Consider the following 19,853-nt stretch of genomic DNA (forward strand, 5'->3'; position numbering starts at 1 on the left):
TATGAAATCTTCTAGATTCTATGTTTCTTGTGGAATCTATTCTACGACTCTAAATCCTTACTCTTCAGGGAAGATTGGAATCTTTGTTTGTCAATTAACTATGTCTGCATAGTTGTAATAGGACCTGATTAGGCTGTCATCTGATCTTTTTAAATTGAATTCCTGCAATTGTCAGGTCACTGAACATTTGCTTTCTTGAGATCCTAATGAGTCCAGATTGGATTACTTGGGGGCTGGACTCCGAGATCGTGTTCACCTCCCATCTCTCCACCACTATTTGGGCATTGCACTACGCCTGTGGGCATTCTATCTCCCGCAGATCTGCCACCAGTTGCATCACTTAGTGTATTATGGCCTCCAAGGCCACTAGGGGGATTAGGATGGATACCAAAGTACCATATTACTGCCATGTGGCTTGTTGCATGATGAGATCTCTCATTCTTGCTGAACATTTCATCAGATCCAGACTTTCAAAGGCACCCTCATACATCACTTCTTTCATATATCTAATTAATATATTTTTTGTAAGCCTTCCACAGATGACCATTAACCTGCATTTAAAGATGTGTCATTTTTACTTGACCATGTTATTCAGCATTGAATTAATGCATTGAATTCAGCCACTGAATTAATGAATGCAGTGCAGAGTCTGGTTGGAGACCCGTATCTAGCGGTGTTCCTGAGGGGTCGGTACTGGGTCCAGTCTTGTTCAACATCTTCATCAATGACCTTGATGAGGAGATAGTGGCCACCCTCAGCAAGTTTGCTGATGATACGAAGTTGGGAGGATTGGCTGACACGCCTGAAGGCTGTGCTGCCATTCAGCGAGACCTGGACAGGCTGGAGAGCTGGGCAGTAAGAAACCAGATGAGGTTCAACAAAAGCAAGTGTAGGGTCTTACACCTAGGGAGGAATAATTGCATGCACTGATACAGGCTGGGGGATGAGCTGCTGGAGAGGAGCTCTGCAGAGAGGGACCTGGGTGTCCTGGTAGATGACAGGTTGGCCATGAGCCAGCAGTGTGCCTTCATGACCAAAAAGGCCAATGGCATTCTGGGGTGTATTAAAAAGAGAGTAGCCAGCAGGTCGAGGGAGGTGATCCTCCCCCTCTACTCTGCCCTGGTAAGGCCTCATCTGGAGTACTGTGTCCAGTTCTGGGTTCCCCAGTACAAAAAAGACAGGGATCTCTTGGAAAGAGTCCAGCGGAGGGCCACAAAGATGGTGAAGGGCCTGGAGCATCTCCCCTATGAAGAAAGGCTAAGTGAACTGGGTCTGTTTAGCCTAGAGAAAAGATGACTGAGAGGGGACCCGATCCAGGTTTATAAATATCTAAGGTGTGGGGGGCAGAGTGGTGAGGCCAGACTCTTTTCAGTAATGCGTGGAGACAGGACAGAGGGAAACAGGCAGAAACTGCAGCATAGGAAGTTCGCACAAACATGCGCAAGATCTTCTTTATGGTGAGGGTGACGGAGCACTAGAACAAGCTGCCCAGGGAGGTTGTGGAGTCCACTTCTCTGGAGATATTCAAGTCTCGCCTGGACACCTACTTGTGCGACCTGATGTAGGGAACCTGCTTTGGCAAAGGGGTTGGTCTCGATGATCTCTAGAGGTCCCTTCCAACCCCTACGATGCTGTGATTCTGTGATTCGGTGAATGATTTTCCTTATGTTTGACTGTTGCATATAGTCTTTGCCTGAGGCAGAGTGAGAAGTAGTGAATACCAGTTTTAAAATTTCTGATCCATTTACTGCAACACTTTCTGTTCCCATGTCCCATAACCGGATCAGCCACACTGGGATATTTTCTCTCAATTTTGGTTAAACTGCTGCACTATATCCGTAAGTTTGGATGCAGTGTGTGGGCATACCATTATATGTAATGTAGTCTGCCCCACTGCTCAGGGGGCATCCCCACTGGTCTATCTTAAATCTTACACACAGAGAGCAAGCAATAAAGCTGAAACTGTATTTGTTCATATGCTTTTACAATAACTGCCATTTTCCTGTATTTCATCAAAATCACGGTTGGTGGCTGAATTATTCATTCTGAACTCATCAACAAGAGATATTTTATGTTGTCAGGTACTGCTATAAAGCACTGTGAGAGCAGCATGTAGGTTGGGAGCATTACTGGCTGAAGGAACTAGTAACTACAGAAAACCGTCATTTTACTGTCAGCTTGGGCTCTTTTTTTTTTATCATCTCCTTATGGAGCCTGGAAATAGCTATGGTGGAAAATGCCACTAATCATTCTCTTTCATCATCAGATATCAGCTTTTCTAATTCATTTTTCAATCACTATCTACCTCAGCTGTACATCATTTTCTTCTTTGGCTTTGCTGACATCTCGGGAAGTGGCAGACATTTCAAGCTAGGCATGTGTTTTTAAAACAGAATTAGGTAAAAGTTTCTGTGATGCGAAACGAGGACTGTAATGCCACTGAAGTACTTAAGACCTTTACTCTATACTTCTCAGATTTTTTTTCTCTAGATGAATAAATATGAATGAATGGGCTAAATTTTACACATTTATATTTACTTATTTTAAGTAGGCAAAGACTAAAATTTTAGGTTAACAGTGTCACAGGATTAGTTATATCATTTTTATTACAATATTTACAGAAAGCATTCATTAATTCTTTCTGGCTCTTGTTGATATTTTTGGGAAGCTGTGTTAGTAATAGGGATTATTTCATTTGTTTTAGTGTCTAGCAGAAAGCAGTCATCATGAACAAGTATGACATCAAGCATTTTGATAGGATAACTGGAGCAATAAAAGAAAAGCCTGTTATATGTTCACAAATTAAACAATCTAAGTTTTTGCCTATGCAGTCAAAAAAATATATATATTAAAAAAAAACAGGATGAGAAAGAATAAATTAATAGATAAATTAATTGAAGATCACTTCTACCTTCATCTCTTGTCTTCTCACTCCACTAAGCCCATTTATTGAGGAATAACCAAAAGAAAAGACAGAATGAATTTGAGATTTCATAGAAATGAATTTGTTACCCTGCTTTTATTCGTTCATTCATTCATCTTTCAAAGCACTTTAAGTCAATTCATGGTTTGTAAACAAGAGAGGTATACTGCATACTAACGTACAAATTGACTGGTTAAGAAGGGTACTTAGACTGTTCATGTTTAAAATGTGCTACAGACATGTTTAATCTTTAATTTATCAAAAGCTTAATTTAAACAAGCAATTTGTTCGGTGCCATCTACATGATCAACATTAGAACATTAAAAAGTTTTTCTTGAATAAATATAATTATTGCTACATTTGGGAATTATGGGGAAATATTTTGTATTCTAAATGTTTGATGAAAGTTAGAAATGACTCTTTTTATTATTTTATTTTATTTTTTCTCTAGTTAGTTATTTTTGTTAGTACAGAAAAGTCTCGTGAGTAACAGCACGAGAAAAGTGTCTGACACTTTTATTCTGAACACTAACTGTGTTAGTGCCAAAGTATCCTAGTTTCACCTCTTTCCATTCAGATCTTTTAAAAAAATGGTATCATAGTCTGAGAAATAGATAACTAAACATTATCGAAAGTTTCCACTCTCTCATTTACTCAAAACTCTTAATTCTCATTTTGCTATTCTTTACATTTTTGAAGAGAATTTTTGAATATATCTATAAATAATTAAAAGTAAGACTTTATAGCATGAATTTTGTAAGTGAATATACTAGATTTTTTTTGTTTGATTAGTACAAACTGAATAAAAATAAACAGTTGTATGCTGCATAAAAAAAAAAGGGAAAATGAGAGAAAAAAGAGACATACTATGTTGAGTTTGGATTTCTTTTTAACTGTGTACAGAAATGTATTAATTTCCTGTAACCTCAAACATCTAAAACACAGAAGTCAATATCTAGTTTGTTTTCTAGACTCCCTTTATAATCACTATTGAAAAACCAAACTCACCTAGGATGTAATTCATCACATTTAAAGGTGATGATAGAAACAAGTTGGATAAATTGTGCAATTTAAAAGTATCCATTTCTCTCTATTAACTATGAAATGTAGGGCAAAAAAATTGTATATAGATCTCTAAAGGTTAAACAAGATATATCTTACTTCTGATGATTAATAAAGGAGAACACGATGTCATAGAACAGTTTCAATCTTGATGTGATATTCTTCCATCCTACTACTTTCGGAAGGGCGTTGGAAGTGCCTTAGGCAAACTATTGCTGTTTTTTTAATTAGAAAAGTACAGCTAAGAACTGTTCCTCTCTGGTGTTGTCGTAGGCGTTAGCGAATCATTAGGATGTGATGCGCTAGGACCTCCCCTGCTCTGTAGGCAATAACGAGATATCGAGATGTGACACGATAGGACCTCTGTTATGTAAATCATGATGCACGCTTGAAGGACAGAGAAGGGGCCTCGATAAGGCACTAGGATATATAAGTCGCTGTTTAGTTGCAATAAATGCCATCTGCTACAATCCTCATACTGGTGCCTGTGTCACAACGGCCCTAACGATGGGAGATCGCTAGCCCCCAGCGGACCAGACCTTGAGAATGGGGACTCCAAGTGGTGCCCCGTGTGAGAATCGTCAGCCTGTCGCCCCTCTGATGTCCCCCGAGGTCCGGTGTGTGACCTGATCCTGCGCAGGATGGAATCGGTTGTTAAGGTATTGTTGCAGTTGGGTAAGGACTACGGTGGCAAGGATGCACCTTCTAAGAAGGAATTGGCTGCCATAGTGACCCGCTTGTAGCGGGAGGGGATGTGTGAGGAACCCAGGGGTATTTTGAATCCCCAGAAGTGGCGTGAGATTACTTTGTTGCTTGCGCAGCACACGATGAGCACCCAATCGGGTGCAGAGCTCAAGACATGGGGCTTGGTGCGAGGGATATTAAAAACAGCAAAGGAGGAGACAGGGGCTGCTCAACTGCTTCTCGGGCTTGCCCCACTGGGGGGGGAGCAGGAGGTGTGGCTATAGCAGCTGGTGGAGACAGGAGAAGTTGGGGTGAGAGTCAACAAAGTGTTAACTATCTTCGGAATGACGGGCCGGTGGGGAAGGGAGAGAAGGTGGGAGGTGATATACCCTGTAGGTGTTTGGGTGATGCTGTCCCCGGTGGAGGGAGACAAGACAGCGACTGCGTTCTACCAATGCCATCTGCCCCGGCCGTGCCTGATGAACGGGGATAACGATGACTGCTCACTGCCATACCCGGACTCATCAATTCAACCACAACAGCCACAATATCCTTTTAAGGAAATGAGAGAATGCGCATCCAATCAGCAGTCTCCTTGGCAGATAGCATCTTATCAGTCAAGGACTGAGCCGAAGGAGGCAGGGAGGGGTGAAGTGTGGACACCTTATCAGGCTAACACAGAGGTGGGGGAGGAGGACAGTGAGGGGGAGGGTGAAGCAGCTTTGTCTTGGGGAACTAAGAGGGGCACATTAACAGATTGGGGAAAGGTTAGATCTGGTCTAATAGATGAAGGAAGATCATTGGAAGTTTTCCCGGTTGTTGTAAACAGTGGAGGAAACCCTGAGTGGGTACCTCTCAATCTAAAGGGCATTACCTGCCTGCTAGACTGCGTGGAGAAGCGAGACTTGAGTTCACCCCTCACCCCAAACGCCTTAGAGGCCATAATGTCTATAGGTCCCCTTCTCCCTCACGACATAACAAATTTGATGCGCATGGTGCTGTCGCCAGTACAGTATACATTATGGTCCTCAGAGTGGATGGCAGGATTGTGAGTGGCTCTAGGAGCCGCGGAATCAAGTCCTAACCACCCATTACATGGGTCCTCATTAATGCGCTTGGCGGGAATGGTCAGGGGAATGCAATCCCCCAGGGACAAGCAGCTAGGCTCAGGCCAGGGGAGCTTATAGCGGCTACAAACTCGATGATTCAAGCGTTTAAGAGAGTAGCCAAGGGCGTGGAGTCTGTGGACCCCTGGACCAAAGTGACCCAGGGGCCAATGGAATCATTCTCCGCCTTTACGGACAGACTTCTGAAGGCCTTACAGGGGTCAGAACTCCTGAAATCGGCCCAAGGTCCAGTTATTATGAACTGTCTCCAGCAACAAAGCCAGCCGGAGGTCAGGGAACTTCTCCGCACTGCTCCATAGCTTGGTACGCCTGGGGAGATGATCAAATATATTCTGGATAAGCAAAAGACAGCGTCTCTGACCAATGAAGGGTTAGCGGCGGCTACTGTCGCTGCAGTTGGAGCACGACAGCCCCAGGGACCGTGCGATGGATGTGGCCAAGCAGGCCACATTAAAGAACAGGGGAAGGAGCCACTTCTGAAGACCTCACTCGCTGAAGGAAAGGTGTCCATGGTAGCACTGGTTAAGAACGTAACGCTTTTGCTCTTGCTTTTGCTCATAGTACTTGTACTAGGTGTCGCCCAGGCAGAAGCTGGTGACAATTCTGCCACACCCGTTGGACGACCATGGTCCCATGCCTGCAGGGGACATAGTGGGAGCATGGGGTCATATTCTGACGATTTAACCCTCTTAATAGTGGTATTACATAATAACGAAACATACCTGGAGAACGAATGGGGTCAGGATAGTGTCGACTGATCTCACCGACTTTGGGGAGAGGCAGGACAAGAGATAAAGGTGGGATGTCGGATGATTAATGAATCCACTCATGAAAAAGTGACTCAAATATCAGTAACAAATGTTGAGACAAACAAGAAAGGAGGTAAATCTTGCACCACTGAACAATGGGACTACTGGCACAATTTTACTTTGATCCAACCTGTTTTGGTAGTCTGCCTCTGGGTGCATGGTAGCCTGGGGCGATCCTTCAAATTTAAAATGGATGTCAGGTGGCAAACAACAGTTACCCCACATACATCAACCCCTTCTGAGAGCCCTACCACCGTGGAGAAAATAGAGAACATCTTGTCTCCACAGATTTATGAGATCAGGCCGTATGTCATTAAAGATACAGGCCAGCAACAGGTGGTGTTTAACCCAGCATGGTCTCTCAAGCAAGTAAAATTATCAATGCAGACTAACATTTCAACCATCAAACCAACTTGTACGCCATTTTTACACAAATCTTATGCAGGCTGGTTAACGTGGTTACATGGGCGGACCCTCACCTCGAATAAGAGAACACGGACAGATGTGACTGGCATAACGGGAACAGGTTTGGGAGTGTTAAACAGTATAGATGCTGAGGTGCTCGAAAATAAGCTAAGTACAGCAACGAGCGATTTATATGCGCTACGACATCCCTTGCAGTCCTCTTTATCAGCACTGGGAGCCAACCAGTAGTTTTCATCAGCAGTATTACCTCATTGGGAAAGGACTAATATGAAAAACCACCAGCTAATTGTAGATGCACTCGCTGCGACCCAAAATGATACTTCTCTAGCGCTTAGCTGCATCCAAGACCAAATATGGATACAATCTATGGTAGCAGCGATTATCAGGGAAAGTGAAGGAGGTATTCTGCCTACAGAGATTTTGCTTCCCAGTGTTGGTTCCTTCACCAGCTGTATCAGGAAGTCATCTCTCACACAGTCTAGGAACCTTCGGGACTGTTGCCTACCTGCTGTATTATAAATCCAGCAAATATCTGGGAAGTTGAAGATTCCCTTGAGAACAAGGGGAAGAGACCTTGAGACCTCACCCAGCTGTCTATAAAGTGTTTTGTCCATTGACAACCTCCAAGCTTTTCTGAGGAGAGGCGGTTGGCTCCATGCTTGGAGACTGCCTCCTCCAATAAAGAAAGGAGGGTGATAGTCATTCCTTCTAAAAGGAACTGAGTGCCCAATATGTCGGCCTGACCCCACTCATGGCTGTGCTGCCTCCCTAGGGCACGGGTCAGGGATATCTCTAGAAAGGTTCCTGGTCTTGTTCACCCATCTGATTACTATCCCTTATTGGTAGTTCAGGTTGGCAGTGATGATGCTGCTGAGAGAAGCCTGAGGGCTACCAGAAATGACTTCAAGGGACTGGGGAGAGTACTTGATGGAGCGGGTGTGCAGGTGGTTTTCTCTTCTATCCCTTCAGTGATGGGGAAGGACACTGAGAGGATCAAAAAAACCCTCCTCATAAATAAATGGCTTAGAGGTTGGTGCAGGCACAAGAATTCTTTTGACCATGGGGCAATTTACATGGCACCTGGCATGATGGCTGCAGATGGAACTCATCTATCTGCAAGGGGTAAAGGGATCCTAGCCCAGGAACTGGTGGGACTCTTTGAAAAGTCTTTAAACCAGATAAGAAGGGGGAAAGGAACAAAATGAGGGCCACTGGGGTTGAGTGGGTAGTTCGAGGCTCAAAACAGAGCTCGATGGGTGATGAGGGTGGAGTTCAAAGGGATGGAGAGTGACAGGGGGATGCTGCTTCCCTAACATGACTGTACACTAATGCGTGCACTATGGGAAATAAGCAGGAAGAGCTGGAGATCTGCATATGGTCGCATGGCCAGGATCTCATTGCAATCATGGAGACATGGTGGGACAGCTTGCATGACTGGAATGTTGTCATGGAGGGCTATGTGCTTTTTAGGAAAGATTGGCTGGCTAGGCGGGGTGGTGGAGTTGCTCTTTATGTGAGAGAGCAGCTAAAATATATTGAACTCCACTTGGGGGAGAGTGGTGTAGCAGTGGAGAGCTTGTGGGTGAGAATCAAGGGGCAGGCTGGTAAGGGTGTTGTGGGTGTGTACTTCAGGCCCCCTGATCAGGAGGAGGAGGAGGTTGATGAGGCCTTCCATAAGCAACTGGAAGTAGCGTCACGATCCCAGACGCTGGTGCTTATGGGGGACTTCAGTTATCCAGATATTTGCAGGATAAGCAACATGGCCAGGCACATGCGGTCCAGATGGTTCCTGCAATGTGTTGAAGACAACCTTCTGATGCAGGTGGTAAAGGAACTGATGAAGGGAAGGATGTTACTGGACCTTATTCTCACTAATAAGGAAGAGCTTGTCAAGGAAGTAAAGGTCGGGGCAGCTTGGGTTGTAGTGACCACGAGATTGTGGAGTTCAAGATCTTGAGTGGAAGAAGCAAACTGAAAAGTAGGATTGCTACCTTGGAATTTAGGAGAGCCAACTTTGATCTCTTCTGGGACCTACTTGGAGCTATCCCATGGGCTCGGGTGTTAGAAGGTAAGGGGGCCTGTGAGAGCTGGTCGGCATTTAAACAGCTCTTTTTCCAAGCTCAGAATCAGTGCGTCCCTGTGAGCAAGAAATCAGGAAAGGGTGGCAGGAGACCTGTGTGGATGAGCAAGGAGCTCGTGCACAAACTCAAAGAGAAGAAGAAGGTCCATGAAATGTGGAAAAAGGGTCTGACCACTTGGGAAGAATATAGAAATGTTGTCAGCGCCTGAAGGGATGTGACTAGGAAGGCTAAAGCCCACCTGGAATTGAATCTTGCAAAGGTGATAAAGGATAATAAAAAAGGCTTTTTTAAGTATGTTAATAGTAAAAGGAAGACTAGGGAGAATGTGGCTCCCCAATAAGTGAGGGGGCTGTTCTGGTAATGGGGGATGCTGAGAAGGCATCTGATGGATGATACTGAATGCCTTCTTTGCTTCTGTCTTCAGTGAAAAAGCTCTCCCTCAGGAATCCCAGACCCTGGAGGTTAGTGAGAGGGGCTGGGGAATGGAAGACTTCCCTTTAGTCAGGGAAGAGGCAGTCCGAGAGCAACTAGGCAACACTAATGTTCATAAATCCATGGGACCTGATGGGATGCATCCATGGGTGCTGAGGGAGCTGGCGGAGGTGATTGCTGAACCGCTTTCTGTCATCTTTGAGAGGTCTTGGAGAATGGGGGAGGTGCCTGAAGACTGGAGGGTAGCTAGTGTCACTCCGGTCTTCAAAAAGGGCAAGAAGGAAGATGTTTGTGTTCCAAATCCTCCTTACCCTTTTTGAAGAATTTAGTGACATTGGCTATCCTCCGGTCTTCATTTACATACCCTGTTCACCAAGATCTTTCAAAGATCATAGAGAGCAGCTCAGCAGTCTCATCTGCCAGCTCCCTCAGCACACATAGATGAATTCCCTTGGGGCCCATGCATTTGCATACATTGATTTTGGCTCTCTGACCGGATCCTCTTCGGCCAACAGGAAGCCCCTTTTGTCAGACTCTCTCTCTTACCTCCAGGGTCTGGGATTCTTGTGTATTAGTCTTATCATTAAAACTAAAGCAAAGAAGGCATTCAGAATATTCTCCTTCTCAACCCCTGTTACTAGGGGACCCACTTCATTTAGTAATGGACCAACATTTTCCCAGGTCTTCTTTTTACCACTGACATACTTAAAAATATCTTTCTTCTAATCTAGTACAAGGTTTATTTCCAAGAGGACCTTAGCCGTCCATGTTGCATCCCCACAGGTTCTGACAGTGTTCCTATATTCTTCCTAGATGGTCAGGTCCTTTTTCCACATTTCACAGACCTTCTTCTCTTTTAGTTTATCTATGAGTTCCTTGTTCATCCACTCAGGCCTCCTGCAATGTTTCCCTGATTTCTTACTCTTAGGGATGCATCGATCCTGAGCTTGGAAGAAGTGTTTTTTACGTGTCAGCCAGCTCTCATTGGCTCACTTATCTTCTGATGCTCTTGTCCAGGGGATTCTTCCAAGTAGGTCTTTGAAGAAGACACAGCTGGCTTTCCTGAAGTCCAGAGTAGCATTTCCACTTTGTTTCTTCTATACAAGTTCTTGAACTCCATCATCCCATGATCGCTTCATATTAAGCTGCCTCCAGCCTCCACATCCCTGACCAGCCCTTCTTTGTTAGTAACAACATAATCAATTAAAACACCCCTCCTCATAAGGTCCTCCATCACCTGCATCAGAAAGTCATCTTCAGTGCATTGCAGGAACCATTTGGACATTATGTGTCTGGCTGCATTTTTATCCAACAAGTATCAGAATAATTGAAGTCTCCCATAAGAACTAATGTACATGCACAGGAAAGCACATCCAGATGAGAGCTATAAAAATGATTCAAGGAATGGAACCCTATAAGGACAGCCTGAGAGACTTGGGGCTGCTCAACCTGAAGAAGAGAAGGCTCTGGGGAGATCAGATTGCAGCCTTTCAATATCTAAAGAGAGGCTATAAGAAAGAATGGGATTGAACTCTTTAGCAGGGTCTGTTGTGGTAGAAAAAGGGGAAATGGTTTCAAATGAACAGAGGAGAGACTGAGATTGGATATAAGGAAAAAGTTTTTTACAATGTAGGTGGTAAGTTTCTGGAACAGGTTGCCCAAGGATGTGGTGGATGCCTCATCCTTAGAGACATTAAGGGTCAGGCTGGATGGGGCTTTGAGCAGCCTGATCTAGCTTTAGGTGTCCTGGTTCATTGCAGGAAAGGTGGACTAGATGTTCTTTAATTGTCTCTACCATCTCAAATGATTCTATGATTTCATGATACATATTTAATGACACTGGGGATTCTAAAAAGACTGCAATTTTGAATATATGAATTATATGCGTGCCTCAGCAGTATTCTAGTCCAATGAAGAAGGAAAATATCCTTAGCACAGAAAAACATCTTAATATTTACTGAAAATTTGCTCAAGAGGATTGAATTTTTGATTGAATTGTGAAATGGATAGTCAGGGATTTTCTTCATTATTTTTCCTTACAAACTGGAACTTCACATCTCAGGGAAGAGAAACTTTAATGTTAGTTTTCAAACAACACAGATCTTTATCCTCAATTTGCAGGTGTTGTCTGTATAGATGACTTCTATGAGCTATGAATTATCTGTTAAATTAGGACCTAAACCAAGGATTTTTTACCTTTCAACTTAAGTTTTATTAATCAAATAGTGAAAAACTACATCGATTCTAATCTGAAGTTCCTATTTTGGGTTCTTTAACAACTCTCCTCAGATATTACTTTCAGATAATATGCAAATGCTGTCCAAATAGTAGCATATTTAGCATAAGCAGTACTTTGTATTAATTTATCTTCATTAAATACCCTTGATTAGTTTGCAAAATATTTTTTGCAAATTGTATTTTGTGTTTTGTATGTAATATCGGGTAAAATCTCAGCCCCAGTGAAGCCAGTGGAACTATTCAATGAATTTCATGTGCTGAACTGTTAATATGTCTAGTATCTATGACTGTTATAAAGGAAGAGGTCCTACTTTTACTTTATTATAAATTCTATATATGCTCTGAAAAATCAGAAAAACAGGCTGGTTAAAAGGCACATAGGTTGATATTTATCTTCCTATATAATCTTGTGATTCATCATTGCAGTAATACCATGTTCCAAACATTGCCTTTGAAATCATTATTTGCACTCTATTTATATTAAGAATGTGTAATATTTTTCAAGTAATTCAGAGATTCCACAAAAGACAATTAATCACTGAGAACTGGTAGGAAATTCTAAGATGTCCATTGGAAGACAGTATCAATGACATTAGAGATCTAAAATTAACATCACAGACACATCCAAAAGAAAGAGTTGTTTCTAATGCAGCTTTCACAGCTGCAAATCTTTTCATTTAGAATATTTTCTGTGTCTCAGCAATATTATTCACAGATGTTCTGAAATTTTTTTATACTGTAGCACTTGAATAACAGAAGCTTTAAATAAAGTCACTAAAAATGTCACTTAAGCACGCATATCTTTTGAAGTCTGTTTGGATGTGACTCAGAATCTGATGATTAATAGTTTTAGAGCCTATGCAATAACTGTAATTCATCTCCAGTACGTTATGGATGATTGTGTAAATAACAGTTCAGTTTGAAGAATTATAGAATTATCCAATCATTTCACCTCTAAGAAAACTTCTAGTTCAAAATGCTACAAATAGAGTACAAAATAATGATTTCAAAGGCAATGTTTGGAACATGGTATTACTGCAATGATGAATCACAAGATTATATAGGAAGATAAATATCAACCTATGTGCCTTTTAACCAGCCTGTTTTTCTGATTTTTCAGAGCGTATATAGAATTTATAATAAAATAAAAGTAGGACCTCTTCCTTTATAACAGTCATAGATACTAGACATATTAACAGTTCAGCACATGAAATTCATTGAATAATCCAGATGTGTAAGATGACTATTATCAGTTGAATATCATCTGTGTCTATTTATCAGAACAAAATCAAAGAACAGCAGAAAATAATTTTTTTTGGAGAGTTGTCACATTCTTTTAATTCTTTTATATGGTATAGTTAAACTCAAGTTCTAAAAAAGTTATTCAGTCAGAAAAACAAAATTTATTGCAGAACTTATGACTATGAATATATTGCTAATGATTGCACACAAGATTAAACCTAGTAAAGATCTTTGCTTCAAAACAAAGAAAAACTCTTCAACAAGTTTTTTTCCTGACATCCCCTGCTTTTAACTTGCCATTGCTGCAAGTTATCTCTTTTGTTCATATTGTTACTGTTCTGTACCTCTCTAAAGACTCAACATTATATAGTAACAGATAATCTTTATAGCAGTACTGTCAAGTTTTCAGTGTTACATGTCTTTTGTAGGTGCAAAGGAGGCCCAGTAAGTTTCTGAGGACGAAGGACACTATTTGTACCAACTGACTCTGGTTCTTCCTCTTTGTAGAGTCAGAAACTTGATGCTACAGTATGCTGAGGGAAAGAGTGGTCTTGGATTTTCCAAAATTAATAAAAACGAGAAAAGGCTCTGAGCTTATATCTGATCCCAGATATAAGTTAAATATGATGCAAAATTTGTTGAAGTTCCGTATCTCAATGCCTTTTTGGACTTGAACAGAATTCTACAGATGACTGTAGCAGATGAAGAAGAAAGATTAAGAACAAGTTGAAGGACAGGTGATTTGATTATTTCGATTCTGAAGATTTTGATTTGATTTGAATATTCTAGATTAGCAGTTAAAGGACACTGCATCCGAAAGAACTACGTGTACCATTACAGGTGAGTAAGTAGTATTCTTCTATTTCTTCTTTCAATATAATTCCAAGTGCAGTATTATGTCATTAGCAGGTTTAAATATTATACCTATGTCACAAGTTTCTTTGAAAGTTCTTTCATATTAAGTGAAATATTTATTCTACTAAGATGCACTTTGGTCAGAGCAACTCCAGTAAATGCTACAGTCTTGGAGCAGAGTGGCTGGAAGGCTGTGTAGATGAAACAGGCCTGGGGGTATTGGTTGATGCTCAGCTGAACATGATCTGGCAATGTGCCCAGGTGGCTAAGATGGCTAGTGTCTCTGTGGCTTGTATCAGAAATAGTGTTGCTAGCAGGAACAGGGATGTAATTGTCCCTCTGTGGTCAGTACTGGTGAGGCTGCATCTTAAGTATTGTGTTCAGTTTTGGCCTCCTCACTACAAAGAAAGACATCAAGGCCCTGGTGCATGTTCAGAAAAGAGCAACAAAGAGATGAGGAATCTGGAGCACAGGTCTTATGAGGTGCAACTGAGGGAGCTGAGGTTATTTGATCTGGAGTAGAGGAGGCTCAGGGGTGACCTTATCGCTCTCTATAAGTACTTGAAGGAAGGTTGTGGTGAGTTGGGAATCAGCCTCTTCTCTCATGAAGGACTAGGGGAAATGGCCTCAAGTTGCACTAGGGGAGATTCAGGCTGCATGTTAGGATAAACTACTTTTTTGAAAGAGTGGTCAAGAACTGGAGAGGAGTGCCTAGGGATGTAGTGGAGCCACCAATTCTGGAGGTGTTCAATAAACATTTAGATGCTGTACCAAGAGACATGGCTTAGTGAGAACTATCATAGGCGAATGGCAGGTCTTTTCCAACATTGGTGATTCTACAATTCTACACAAAATGAAGCCATTGATGTTAGAAAAACATAAGTGCTTAGGAGAGCTCTTTCAATCACACTCACAATAATGTTCATTTCATTGGCTGAAGTGAACTGCTGAGTTCATGCTGTGCTGTGATGTGTAAATTTTTCTCCTATACTTTTATCATAATATATTTATCACCCATGATGTGAAAGACTGATACATATAAAAAGAAGGAACAGGATAACTGGTTCTTTAATTTCACAAAACAAAATTTCTGAGTGGTTCTGATTTTTCTTTAAGTATAGTTTTCTTTTATGATACTGATTCTGTGATAACTAAAATATCACAGCTAAGCTGGACAATAATTTCCTCTAGCTGTAAGTAATGGGCATTTAAAAAAAAAAAAAAAGTTGAAAAAACCATCAGTGTAGGGTCCTGTTGAATGAAATATAGTGTGATTATTTACAGGGAAGATTTTCAAAACTGCTAAAGGATTCTGGAGAAGAAATTGAACTGAAAGTTAATGTCATTTCTCTTCCTAAATCTCTTGGATGCTTTTGAATATTCAGCTTCTACATGAGTGTGTTACAAATGATGTTTTTAGAATACTTGGAAAATCCATTTGTTTTCCAGTTTTCCCTTTAATGCTTAGTGATTATTACGGTCATAATTTGCCTTCCAAAATTGTGTACTCTTCAAAAAAATAAAAACCATTTTATTATTTTGTCGTACTATTTCTTAATTAACCTGTACATCTAATTTTCTGGACATACATTGAAATTATACATGTAATATAACTTTTTTTTTTTTTTTTTCCTGATGCACTTTTGAATTCTATATATTTATCTGTATTCTCTGCCTTGAAAGGGATTTTTCTTGTAAAATTTCTCATTCTTCATGAAATGCTGCTCAGAATAAGTGTCTTTTTGGCTGAAGATGCAACCATTGTGTCCATGTCTCTTTAAAATAAGTAAGAGTTTCAAATCCAGTATTTCAAGTTTGGAGATTAGTGCATATTCTCTTCAAACTCTGGACCAGAGGACTATACAAGTTTTGAAAAACTTTTTGACAGGAAGATTCTTCCTGAGCGAGAATTTCACAACAAGTGAGATTTGTTTCAGAATGATTGATACTGCAATTGTTGATTAGACTTCTCAAACACTGGCTAAGTGGCCTGATTGCTACATTACAAAATAGACTTGGTCTGTCTAACCATCTGTCTAACCTGCTCCAACAGGAAATACAGAGATAGACTTCTACAAATTTAACCTGTATTTTCTGATTAGGTCATAAATACATGTTGGATATTTACGGTTCTGCTTTTATGTCCTTCACCAAGTTTCTGAACTAACTTTTGCATTAATATGCAAATCATCTCCAGATACTGAGCATATTCATTAAGCAGAACTGATCTTAGAGAGGATGGATTTAATTTCTTTGTTTTTCTTTTTTAAAGTGTTTGCTGTATCTGGTGTGGCTTAATGTTCGCCATGCATCTTTTTGCAACTACTATCTATTGAAGAATTTCTTTGTCTATGTGTTGTAGACGTTTATTTCTAGAATTGCTTATTCTCTCGTGAAAAATAGTAAGTGTTTGTATGGGGCTGCTGAATCATGACCTGAACCTCTGATTAATCACCTGAGGTGAGCAATGAGTCAGCCATGGGAGCACAGGTGAAGGCAAATCACCTGTGCTGCAGGAAGGGGTGGAGCCTGGCTCCACCTCTCTTAGACACATTTAAGAGCTGACTGCCAGTAGGGAAGGATCTCTCTGGAGATCTGCTCCACTGGAGTCCATCTTGCGAGCCCAGGATAGGGTGAGTGACTTTCTCTCATTACTCCAATATAAATTACATTAGCCAAGCTCCTGGATATACATACACCATCTCTATATCCATTGATTATACAGTGTTTAAAACTGAGTAGAAAATAACTTCACTTTCCTAAGGATGCTGGGCACATGTAGGCATGGTAATTCCTTTTTAAATAAATTCATTTGGAAAGGGTCTGTCTGAAACCTGACTTGACTGAACAGTCATACAGTGAGCTTCTGGCAACACTAAGACATTATGCTTAACTAGTAAAGATAAGATCCTTCCTTTTGAGAGCCCTTATTTTGTTGCATTGATCGATCTCTAGCAAATTCAGGGGCAAACACAATTATGTCTCATTATAAAAAGGTCTGTCAACGAATCTGTTGCTGTTTGTAATTCCTGAATCTCTGGAATTTGACATAGCATAGTCATGCTATGTCAAATCTCATAATTAAAAATTTTCTGTTGACGTTCTTGTCTTTATTACTCTCTGGTGAAACATTTAAGTATGTTTAAGAAACTAAGTTTTTATGAAACAAAGTCTATCACTTTGTTTCACATAAATTTTAAGAGTAAAGAGAGAAAATATTTTCTTATGGACTGTTTCAATAGCATGACTAGAATTTTCTCATGCATCCTGCAAGAAATTACTATTTTGGTAGTAAAACAATGCAAGTATGATTATATTTTTGAATAAGCAATAATAATGAGTTGAAAAAAAGACTGCAATAGTGACCCAATAGCACATCAATCTGTCTTGTTATTTTCATTCACTGTAATGAGACATGGTGAAATTTCTTTTTCATTCATATAATTTCAGTGGCAATCATAGCCCATACGATCAAGATGCACAGAGAAGGAAAGATGTTTATGTGTGTCACATATAATCTCAGTTATGAGTCCTCATCTTTAGATGAAATGAAACTCTGAAAATTAGACTCAAGACACAATCTGATGCTTATTTTTTTTATTATTCTTAATGTTATGCCTTGGTGAAATAGTTGTACTTCAGTAAATCTTCTCCATATATGCTAAGAGGGCATGCAATTCTCTGAGAGATTGGGACTAGATATTAGATTGACAACTTGATTCACACACTCAGGTGAGATCTTCTACATAAATATGTTGTCTAATTAAACATGCAATGCTTATGAAATGGATGCTCTTTTGGATGATTAGAAACCTAGGTTTTCCAGAGGTCAAAATGGAAACTTTTTCAGTTTTAAATAAAGACTCAGTTGTTTGTAAATGAGCACTGTCTTAAATACGTATTGTCTACAAGCTAGAACATTGGGTAATGTAGCTTCTAATCTATTACATTTATACTTCCATGTGTCAAAGCACACTTTGTAAAACAAGGTAAAATCTAGTACTTAACAACAAGGAGAACAGAATCAGCAACTTCTACAACAACAGTGTAGATAATGGATTCTTAATTACATTTTTAGGTACCAAATTTTCAGTTAAGATCTTTCAACATGAAAAAGTTATTTATTTTGATTACCATTATTCACTATGTGGCTTTATTTGTTGTAAATCATGTGCATCTCCAACCTTACTGATTCAACTTTTTTGTTTTTTTTTTTTTCCCAGGATGCTGATCAGAATATTTATTAATTACTTTAAAAGCATGAATGAACATGTCTTTCTAGTTCTCCTTGAAAGTCCGTCATTTTTGGTTATTGGTATTCTACATCATAATATCATGTAGTGCACTGGGAGTTAAAGCGTTATTACTCAAGTTCCGGGTACCTGTCTGCAACAGAAGAGCTACATACCCCAGGGGACTTTGTGGTCAGAGAGGTGATATAACTGCTGGCAAGGTCACCTGATGCCTTCTTTTTTGTCAGATTCTCCTCCCTGCTGCTCAACCAGACAGTGCACCTCACCTCAATGTTACGGTGAGGCCGATCCACCTCTTGCACACTCTCTCTCATTGTATTTGATTTATTAGCTTCAATTCTATTTATATTGTATTATAATGTATTATCTTGCATTCTGATACTATATTTAGTAAATTTGTTTTTCCTCAGATCGTTGCTGCTGTTTTTAATTATTTTTGGGGTCCCCGGTTTCCCTTTTCCAGAGGCACAGATTTGTGAAATCCCTCTGCCCCGCTAGTCACAGAACCAAGCCAAACCAGTCCATAAGCCGTTGACAAAGTTGAACTACTAAGTCTCCATTTTTTTTTTGTAGAGAGAGAATCATAGCACTCTGGGACAAAAAGTATAATTTTCTAATATTTTCAGATACTTCAATGTCAGGTAAAAAAAATTCAAGGACTTTCTTTTACATCTCTGCTAAACTGTAAATCATTTTAAGGTGTACAGATGGCTTAATATTTGTTGATGGAGTGCCTTGACACTTGCATTAAAAGTATATGGAATTCATTTGAAACCCACATTTTAAATCAAAATCGTAAAACTCATAAAATGGATAAAGACACAGAAAATAAAGTCTGTAAGGTTTTTCCTGCTTGCAGTGTTTTGAACTTGCCAGATCAACAGGTGTGTTATTGCAACCTTTTTGATTTTATCATACTTTAGCACACGTATTAGCTTTTTATTTGCAGAGAATGAAACTTCACTATTAGATTAAACAATTAAATAATAGTGATGTGCTAAGTAATCTAGATACTCCCCCAGCACCTCTCAATTGTATTTAATTTAAAATTGAGACAGTTTAATTTAGAAAATCCAGTCATATACCTATTTCACGATTGTATGTAGGTGGTAACAGCTAGTAGATATGGCCAAAAGATAAGATGAAGAATGTTTTCTGCTACCTGCATTGTGTCAATCAATACAAATAATAATAAAAAATGTTTTTTAAAATTAGAAATGGACCTTTTAATAGTTTTTGCTGTTCTAGTATGTTTTTATAAATACAGCTGCTGTAAAATAAACATCAGAGAAATAACTCAACCTTCGTTACTTTCTGCTATACTGTCACAATTGATTGAAGGTTTTTATTCCAGAATAAAATTTTTGATTAATTTTTGGGCTATCTGAAGTCATTCTCTCACTGGAATGCTTTCCATACCTTTATTTTCAGAGTTTATCTTTTGCCTATTTGTAAGACTAGGAAACCTGCTCTAAAGTATTATTACTTCTTTCAGTCTTCCTATTCCTCACTTCTTTTCACATGGCATTTTGTTTGGAGTGATAAAAATCCTATCAATACACCAGTAATATTTTTTTTCTTGCCTTTAAATTGTGACTAGTAAGTCTTCCAAAGGACACTGGTTGTGAATAATCATGATGGCCAATCCAGCTATCAATTCAAGTGTGAAGATAGACTTTTGATGCTTATGAGAATATATATGTTCATACAACTGAAGGCCT

The 19,853-nt window shown here is 39.9% G+C and overlaps 1 long non-coding RNA gene and 2 pseudogenes across 1 annotated transcript; all 3 read left to right on the forward strand.

Moving 5' to 3' along the window:
- The first annotated feature begins 5,013 nt into the window (after positions 1–5,013).
- LOC146542228 (uncharacterized) lies at positions 5,014–6,554 on the forward strand (annotated as a pseudogene).
- An 83-nt stretch (positions 6,555–6,637) lies between these two features.
- Positions 6,638–19,853, forward strand: part of LOC146542229 (uncharacterized) — a 417,733-nt pseudogene continuing 404,517 nt past the window's right edge.
- On the forward strand, positions 13,371–18,541 carry LOC146542230 (uncharacterized). The gene is made up of 2 exons (XR_014880597.1): positions 13,371–13,864; positions 18,103–18,541. It is a non-coding gene; the product is annotated as an uncharacterized LOC146542230 (long non-coding RNA).

Source organism: Meleagris gallopavo, chromosome Z (genome assembly GCF_905368555.1).
Source record: "Meleagris gallopavo chromosome Z, MGAL_WU_HG_1.1, whole genome shotgun sequence".
In the NCBI taxonomy this organism is placed as follows: Eukaryota; Metazoa; Chordata; class Aves; order Galliformes; family Phasianidae; genus Meleagris; species Meleagris gallopavo.